This window comes from Ambystoma mexicanum, chromosome 5q, assembly GCF_040938575.1.
Source record: "Ambystoma mexicanum isolate Mex_15411 chromosome 5q, UKY_AmexF1_1, whole genome shotgun sequence".
Lineage (NCBI taxonomy): Eukaryota > Metazoa > Chordata > Amphibia > Caudata > Ambystomatidae > Ambystoma > Ambystoma mexicanum.
Window position 1 is genome coordinate 1,398,228,822 of NC_090933.1, and position 9,509 is coordinate 1,398,238,330.

Sequence of the window (9,509 nt, forward strand, 5' to 3'; positions counted from 1 at the left end):
GCCTACAACCGGAGCCGTCCGCTCCTTGCCTAAGAACATTTGAATCAAAGGACTCCCTCGTCCGCACCGTCGACTGCTTTATCCTGCCGGAGAAAGTCGAGGACGACCAACGCGCCGAGGAGAAACCTGCCGGTGGGTTTCCCGCCACCCGACGACCACAAAGACTCAAACGACTCGACGCCCTTGCTGGGCCCCCGTCTTCACAATCTTTGCGGTCCAGAACAATTGTCATCGAGGTGCCCCGCACGCCTCTGCCTTGCAGGACGCCAACGCTCCGTCGTCGACAAGCACCGCTTGGATCGAAGCTGCCGCCTCATCGACGCCGCTCTACCCTATTTGTTGTCGGACGTTCGACGCCCCGTGTCTCCCGCTTGAAAGGGAAGGCATTCAAGAAGGGCCGTCGATTCCCCGACGCCGAACGCCGAGTTCCTCGACGCTTCTCGACGCCTCTCGACGATCCGTGACTCCCGCTTGAAAGGGGGTCGCTCAAGAAGGATCTGTCGACGCCTCTTAGAAGAACTCGACTCCACCAGGTACATTGGGGGGGTAAAAACATTATAGGAGGGAATAAGACTTGCAGAACAATACATGGACTGGGCTTGTGCTATCTCTTTATTTTACAGGTTGCCCAGGTGGGGGGATCTCCACACAGACCTGTGTCTAGTGGTAGGGGCCAGTATTCTGCCTATTGTTCAACCATCTTATTTTCTCTCCTCTCTCTATTGCTGGTTTCACTCTATTGATCTGTGTGACATGATTACAGTATTGTTGATGCACTTTTCATGAGATCTAATACAAAGGGTGGTACCACTTTAGAATTGTATATATTTGCCATTGTTGATTTTCCTAAGTACAAAGTGAGTTATTATGATAAGGGTACATAACCTTGAATATTGATTATATAAAGACTGTGTTCTAACCAATACAGTGTGTGGACATTCCTTTGTGGGGGCTTGGGGACTACACTGTACTTAAGAACCAGCCTGCATCACCTCCTGAGAAGCTAGGCCTTGATTGCTCGTCCATTGCTACCGTAATAGAGAATCTTGGCTGGGGTCTTCTGTGCCTCTCTTCTACCATATAGGGAGCAGAAGTACAGACACCCCCTACCAGTCTTTACACTCTGGTAAACACAACTTGCCCAAAGTGAAACCCGGAACATGGAGATACAAATGTGGGATTAGGGAGCAGAAAGAATCTGGATAACCACTTCTTGGATAAACACAATTTACCCTGGCATGGAGTGATACAGATGTGGGGTTAGGGAGCAGAAAGAAGCTGGATAATCACAACTTGCCCAAAGTGAAACTGGCATGGAGGGATACAGATGTGGGATTAGGGAGCAGAAAGACGCTGGATAAACCCAATTTGCCCAAAATGTACCCCGGCATGGAGAGATACTTATATGGGTTTAGGGAGCAGAAAGAATCTGCATAACCACAACTTGCTCAAAGTGAACCCGGCATGAAAGAAGCTGGATAAGCACAACTTGCCCAAAGTTAACCCCGGCATGGAGAGATACAGATGCAGGGTTAGGGAGCAGAAATAAAATGGGTAAACACAACTTGCCCAAAGTGACCCCCGGCATGGAGAGATAGAGATGTGCGGTTAGGGATCAGAAAGAAGCTGGATAAACACAACTTGCCCAAAGTGAACCCTGGCATGGAGGGATACAGCTGTGGGGTTAGGGAGCAGAAAGACACTGGAAAAACCCAACTTGCCCAAAGTGAACCCGGCATGGAGAGATACAGATGTGGGGTTAGGGAGCAGAAAGAAGCTGGATAAACAAAACTTCCCAGAGTTAACCCCGGCATGGAGGGATACAGATGTGGGGTTAGGGAGCAGAAAGACGCCGGATAAACCCAACTTGTCCAAAATGTATCCCGGCATGGAGAGATACATATGTGGGGTTAGGGATCAGAAAGAAGCTGCATAACCACAAGTTGCCCAAGTTAACCCCGGCATGGAGAGACACAGATGTGGGGTTAGTGAACAGAAAGAAACTGGGTAAACACAACTTGCCCAAAGTGACACCCGGCATGGAGAGATAGAGATGTGGGTTTAGGGAGCAGAAATTAATTGTATAACCACAATTTGCCCAAAGTGAACCCCGGCATGGAGAGATACAGATGTGGGGTTAGGGAGCAGAAAGAAGCTGGATAATCACAACTTGCCCAAAGTGAACCCGGCATGGAGGGATACAGATGTGGGATTAGGGAGCAGAAAGACGCTGGATAAACCCAACTTGCCCAAAATGTACCCCGGCATGGAGAGATACTTATATGGGTTTAGGGAGCAGAAAGAATCTGCATAACCACAACTTGCTCAAAGTGAACCCGGCATGAAAGAAGCTGGATAAGCACAACTTGCCCAAAGTTAACCCCGGCATGGAGAGATACAGATGCAGGGTTAGGGAGCAGAAATAAAATGGGTAAACACAACTTGCCCAAAGTGACCCCCGGCATGGAGAGATAGAGATGTGTGGTTAGGGATCAGAAAGAAGCTGGATAAACACAACTTGCCCAAAGTGAACCCTGGCATGGAGGGATACAGCTGTGGGGTTAGGGAGCAGAAAGACACTGGAAAAACCCAACTTGCCCAAAGTGAACCCGGCATGGAGAGATACAGATGTGGGGTTAGGGAGCAGAAAGAAGCTGGATAAACAAAACTTCCCAGAGTTAACCCCGGCATGGAGGGATACAGATGTGGGGTTAGGGAGCAGAAAGACGCCGGATAAACCCAACTTGTCCAAAATGTATCCCGGCATGGAGAGATACATATGTGGGGTTAGGGATCAGAAAGAAGCTGCATAACCACAAGTTGCCCAAAGTTAACCCCAGCATGGAGAGACACAGATGTGGGGTTAGTGAACAGAAAGAAACTGGGTAAACACAACTTGCCCAAAGTGACACCCGGCATGGAGAGATAGAGATGTGGGGTTAGGGAGCAGAAAGAAACTGGAAAACCACAACTTGCCCAAAGTGAACCCCGGCATGGAGGGATACAGATGTCGGGTTAGGGAGCAGAAATACACTGGAAAAACCCAACTTGCCCAAAGTGAACCCCAGCATAGAGAGATACAGATGTGGGGTTAGGGAGATGAAAGACACTGGATAAACACAACTTGCCCAAAGTGAACCCCGGCATGGACAGATACAGAAGTGGGGTTAGGGAGCAGAAAGTCACTGGATAACCAAAACCTGCCCAAAGTGGACCCTGGCACGGAGAGATACAGATATGGGGGTAGGGAGCACACAACCTGCCCAAAATGAACCCTGACACAGAGAGATACAGATGTGGTGTTAGGGAGTAGAATGAAGTTGGATAAACACAACTTGCCTAAAGTGAACCCCCGCATGGAGTGATACAGATGTGGGGTTCGGGAGCAGAAAGACTCTGGATAAACACAACTTACCCAAAGTGAACCCCGGCACGTGTAGATACAAATGTGGGGTTAGGGAGCACAAAGAAGCTGGACAGATGTGGGGTTAGGGAGCAGAAAAGAAGCTGGATAACCACTTCCTGGATAAACACAATTTACCCTGGCATGGGGCAATACAGATGTGGGGATAGGGAGCAGAAAGATGCTGGATAACCACAACTTGCCCAAATGGAACCCTGGCATGGATGAGATACAGATGTGGGGTTAGGCAGCAGAAAGAAGCTGGATAATGACAACTTGCCCAAAGTGAACCCCGGCATGGAGAGATACAGATGTGGGGTTAGGGAGCAGAAAGAAGCTTGATAACCACAACTTGCCCAAAGTTAAACCCAGCATGGAGAGATACAGATGTGGGGTTAGGGAGCAGAAAGCCGATGTATAAACCCAACTTGCCCAAGGTGAACCCCTGCATGGAGAGATACAGATGTGGGTTAGGGAGCAGAAAGAAGTTGGATAAACACAACTTTCCCAAAATGAACCCCGGCATGGAGAGATACAGATGTGGGGTTAGGGAGCAGAAAGACGCTGGATAAACCCAACTTGCTCAAAGTGAACCCTGGCATGGAGAGATACAGATGTGGGGTTAGGGAGCAGATATACGCTGGACAAACCCAACTTCCCCAAAGAGAACCCCGGCATGGAGAGAAACAGATGTGGGGGTAGGGAACAGAAAGACGCTGGATATACACAACTTGCCCAAAGTGAACCCCGGCATGGAGAGATACAGATGTGGGGTTAAGGAGCAGAAAGAAGATGAATAACCACAACTTGCCCAAAGTGAACCCTGGCATGGAGAGATACAGATGTGGGGTTATCAGCAGAAAGAAGCTGGATAACGACAACTTGTCCAAAGTGAACCCGGCATGGAGAGATACAGATGTGGGGTTAGGGAGCAAAAAGAAACTGGGTAAGCACAACTTGCCCAAAGTGACCCCCGGCATGGAGCTATAGAGATGTGGGGTTAGGGAGCAGAAAAAAACTGGATAACCACAACTTGCCCAAAGTGAACCCCGGCATGGAGGGATACAGATGTGGCGTTCGGGAGCAGAAAGACTCTGGAGCAACACAACTTGGCCAAAGTGAACCCCAGCACGTGGAGATACAAATGTGGAGTTAGGGAGCAGAAAGAAGCTGGACAGATGTGGGGTTAGGGAGCAGAAAAGAAGCTGGATAACCACTTCCTGGATAAACACAATTTACCCTGGCATGGAGCAATACAGATGTGGGGATAGGGAGCAGAAAGAAGCTGGATAACCACAACTTGCCCAAAGTGAACCCTGGCATGGAGAGATACATATGTGGGGTTAGGCAGCAAAAAGAAGCTGGATAATGACAACTTGCCCAAAGTGAACCCAGGCATGGAGAGATACAGATGTGGGGTTAGGGAGCAGAAAGAAGCTGGATAACCACAACTTGCCCAAAGTTAAACCCAGCATGGAGAGATACAGATGTGGGGTTAGGCAGCAGAAAGAAGCTGGATAATGACAACTTGCCCAAAGTGAACCCCAGCATGAAGAGATACTGATGGGGGGTTAAGGAGCAGAAAAAAGATGGATAACCCAAAGTGAACCCTGGCATGGAGAGATACAGATGTGGGGTTAGGCAGCAGAAAGAAGCTGGATAACGACAACTTGTCCAAAGTGAACCCGGCATGGAGAGATACAGATGTGGGGTTAGGAAGCAGAAGGAAACTGGGTAAGCACAACTTGCCCAAAGTGAACCCGGGCATCGAGATATAGAGATGTGGGGTTAGGGAGCAGAAAAAAGTTGTATAACCACAACTTGCCCAAAGTGAACCCCGGCATGGAGGGATACAGATGTGGGGTTAGGGGGCAGAAATATGCTGGAAAAGCCCAACTTGCCCAAAGTGAACCCCAGCATAGAGAGATACAGATGTGGGGTTAGGGAGATGAAAGACACTGGATAAACACAACTTGCCCAAAGTGAACCCAGGCATGGACAGATACAGAAGTGGGGTTAGGGAGCAGAAAGTCACTGGATAACCAAAACCTGCCCAAAGTGGACCCCGGCACGGAGAGATACAGATGTGGGAGTAGGGAGCACACAACGTGCCCAAAATGAACCCTGACACAGAGAGATACAGATGTGGGGTTAGGGAGTAGAATGAAGTTGGATAAACACAACTTGCCTAAAGTGAACCCCCGCATGGAGTGATACAGATGTGGGGTTCGGGAGCAGAAAGACTCTGGATAAACACAACTTACCCAAAGTGAACCCCCGGCACATGTAGATACAAATGTGGGGTTAGGGAGCACAAAGAAGCTGGACAGATGTGGGGTTAGGGAGCAGAAAAGAAGCTGTATAACCACTTCCTGGATAAACACAATTTACCCTGGCATGGAGCAATACAGATGTGGGGATAGGCAGCAGAAAGATGGTGGATAACCACAACTTGCCCAAAGGGAACCCTGGCATGGAGAGATACAGATGTGGGGTTAGGCAGCAGAAAGAAGTTGGATAATGACAACTTGCCCAAAGTGAACCCTGGCATGGAGAGATACAGATGTGGGGTTAGGGAGCAGAAAGAAGCTGGATAACCACAACTTGTCCAAAGTTAAACCCAGCATGGAGAGATACAGATGTGGGGTTAGGGAGCAGAAAGCCGATGGATAAACCCAACTTGCCCAAGGTGAACCCCTGCATGGAGAGATACAGATGTGGGTTAGGGAGCAGAAAGAAGTTGGATAAACACAACTTTCCCAAAATGAACCCCGGCATGGAGAGATACAGATGTGGGATTAGGGAGCAGAAAGACGCTGGATAAACCCAACTTGCTCAAAGTGAACCCTGGCATGGAGAGATACAGATGTGGGGTTAGGGAGCAGATATACGCTGGACAAACCCAACTTCCCCAAAGAGAACCCCGGCATGGAGAGATACAGATGTGGGGGTAGGGAACAGAAAGACGCTGGATATACACAACTTGCCCAAAGTGAACCCCGGCATGGAGAGATACAGATGTGGGGTTAAGGAGCAGAAAGAAGCTGGATAACGACAACTTGTCCAAAGTGAACCCGGCATGGAGAGATACAGATGTGGGGTTAGGGAGCAGAAAGAAACTGGGTAAGCACAACTTGCCCAAAGTGACCCCCGGCATGGAGCTATAGAGATGTGGGGTTAGGGAGCAGAAAGCCGATGGATAAACCCAACTTGCCCAAGGTGAACCCCTGCATGGAGAGATACAGATGTGGGTTAGGGAGCAGAAAGAAGTTGGATAAACACAACTTTCCCAAAATGAACCCCGGCATGGAGAGATACAGATGTGGGGTTAGGGAGCAGAAAGACGCTGGATAAACCCAACTTGCTCAAAGTGAACCCTGGCATGGAGAGATACAGATGTGGGGTTAGGGAGCAGATATACGCTGGACAAACCCAACTTCCCCAAAGAGAACCCCGGCATGGAGAGAAACAGATGTGGGGGTAGGGAACAGAAAGACGCTGGATATACACAACTTGCCCAAAGTGAACCCCGGCATGGAGAGATACAGATGTGGGGTTAAGGAGCAGAAAGAAGATGGATAACCACAACTTGCCCAAAGTGAACCCTGGCATGGAGAGATACAGATGTGGGGTTAGGCAGCAGAAAGAAGCTGGATAACGACAACTTGTCCAAAGTGAACCCGGCATGGAGAGATACAGATGTGGGGTTAGGGAGCAGAAAGAAACTGGGTAAGCACAACTTGCCCAAAGTGACCCCCGGCATGGAGTTATAGAGATGTGGGGTTAGGGAGCAGAAAGAAATTGCCCAAAGTGAACCCCGGCATGGAGGGATACAGATGTCGGGTTAGGGAGCAGAAATACACTTGAAAAACCCAACTTGCCCAAAGTGAACCCCAGCATAGAGAGATACAGATGTGGGGTTAGGGAGATGAAAGACACTGGATAAACACAACTTGCCCAAAGTGAACCCCGGCATGGACAGATACAGAAGTGGGGTTAGGGAGCAGAAAGTCACTGGATAACTAAAACCTGCCCAAAGTGGACCCCGGCACGGAGAGATACAGATGTGGGGGTAGGGAGCGCACAACCTGCCCAAAATGAACCCTGACACAGAGAGATACAGATGTGGGGTTAGGGAGTAGAATGAAGTTGGATAAACACAACTTGCCTAAAGTGAACCCCGGCATGGAGTGATACAGATGTGGGGTTCGGGAGCAGAAAGACTCTGGAGCAACACAACTTGGCCAAAGTGAACCCCAGCACGTGGAGATACAAATGTGGAGTTAGGGAGCAGAAAGAAGCTGGACAGATGTGGGGTTAGGGAGCAGAAAAGAAGCTGGATAACCACTTCCTGGATAAACACAATTTACCCTGGCATGGAGCAATACAGATGTGGGGATAGGGAGCAGAAAGAAGCTGGATAACCACAACTTGCCCAAAGTGAACCCTGGCATGGAGAGATACAGATGTGGGGTTAGGCAGCAGAAAGAAGCTGGATAATGACAACTTGCCCAAAGTGAACCCCGGCATGGAGAGATACAGATGTGGGGTTAGGGAGCAGAAAGAAGCTGGATAACCACAACTTGCCCAAAGTTAAACCCAGCATGGAGAGATACAGATGTGGGGTTAGGCAGCAGAAAGAAGCTGGATAATGACAACCTGCCCAAAGTGAACCCCAGCATGAAGAGATACTGATGGGGGGGTTAAGGAGCAGAAAAAAGATGGATAACCCAAAGTGAACCCTGGCATGGAGAGATACAGATGTGGGGTTAGGCAGCAGAAAGAAGCTGGATAACGACAACTTGTCCAAAGTGAACCCGGCATGGAGAGATACAGATGTGGGGTTAGGGAGCAGAAGGAAACTGGGTAAGCACAACTTGCCCAAAGTGAACCCGGGCACCGAGATATAGAGATGTGGGGTTAGGGAGCAGAAAAAAGTTGTATAACCACAACTTGCCCAAAGTGAACCCCGTCATGGAGGGATACAGATGTGGGGTTAGGGAGCAGAAATATGCTGGAAAAGCCCAACTTGCCCAAAGTGAACCCCAGCATAGAGAGATACAGATGTGGGGTTAGGGAGATGAAAGACACTGGATGAACACAACTTGCCCAAAGTGAACCCCGGCATGGACAGATACAGAAGTGGGGTTAGGGAGCAGAAAGTCACTGGATAACCAAAACCTGCCCAAAGTGGACCCCGGCACGGAGAGATACAGATGTGGGGGTAGGGAGCACACAACCTGCCCAAAATGAACCCTGACACAGAGAGATACAGATGTGGGGTTAGGGAGTAGAATGAAGTTGGATAAACACAACTTGCCTAAAGTGAACCCCGGCATGGAGTGATACAGATGTGGGGTTCGAGAGCAGAAAGACTCTGGATGAACACAACTTACCCAAAGTGAACCCCGGCACGTGTAGATACAAATGTGGGGTTAGGGAGCACAAAGAAGCTGGACAGATGTGGGGTTAGGGAGCAGAAAAGAAGCTGGATAACCACTTCCTGGATAAACACAATTTACCCTGGCATGGAGCAATACAGATGTGGGGATAGGGAGCAGAAAGATGCTGGATAACCACAACTTGCCCAAAGGGAACCCTGGCATGGAGAGATACAGATGTGGGGTTAGGCAGCAGAAAGAAGCTGGATAATGACAACTTGCCCAAAGTGAACCCCGGCATGGAGAGATACAGATGTGGGGTTAGTGAGCAGAAAGAAGCTGGATATCCACAACTTGCCCAAAGTTAAACCCAGCATGGAGAGATACAGATGTGGGGTTAGGGAGCAGAAAGCCGATGGATAAACACAACTTGCCCAAGGTGAACCCCTGCATGGAGAGATACAGATGTGGGTTAGGGAGCAGAAAGAAGTTGGATAAACACAACTTGCCCAAAGTGAACCCCGGCATGGAGAGATGCAATTGTATTCGCTCCCCACTCTTGCTTCTCCACTCTTTTTGACTGCTTACTCTCTGTTCTCTCCTCCTTTCCCTTCTCCCTTTTCGTATCTCCTCCCCTTACTTTCTTCTATGCACTTACTCTATCAGAATTGTCCCTGGACCTAGTATGATAGCAACCTCGTCTGTTTCCTCCATCTTCCCATTAC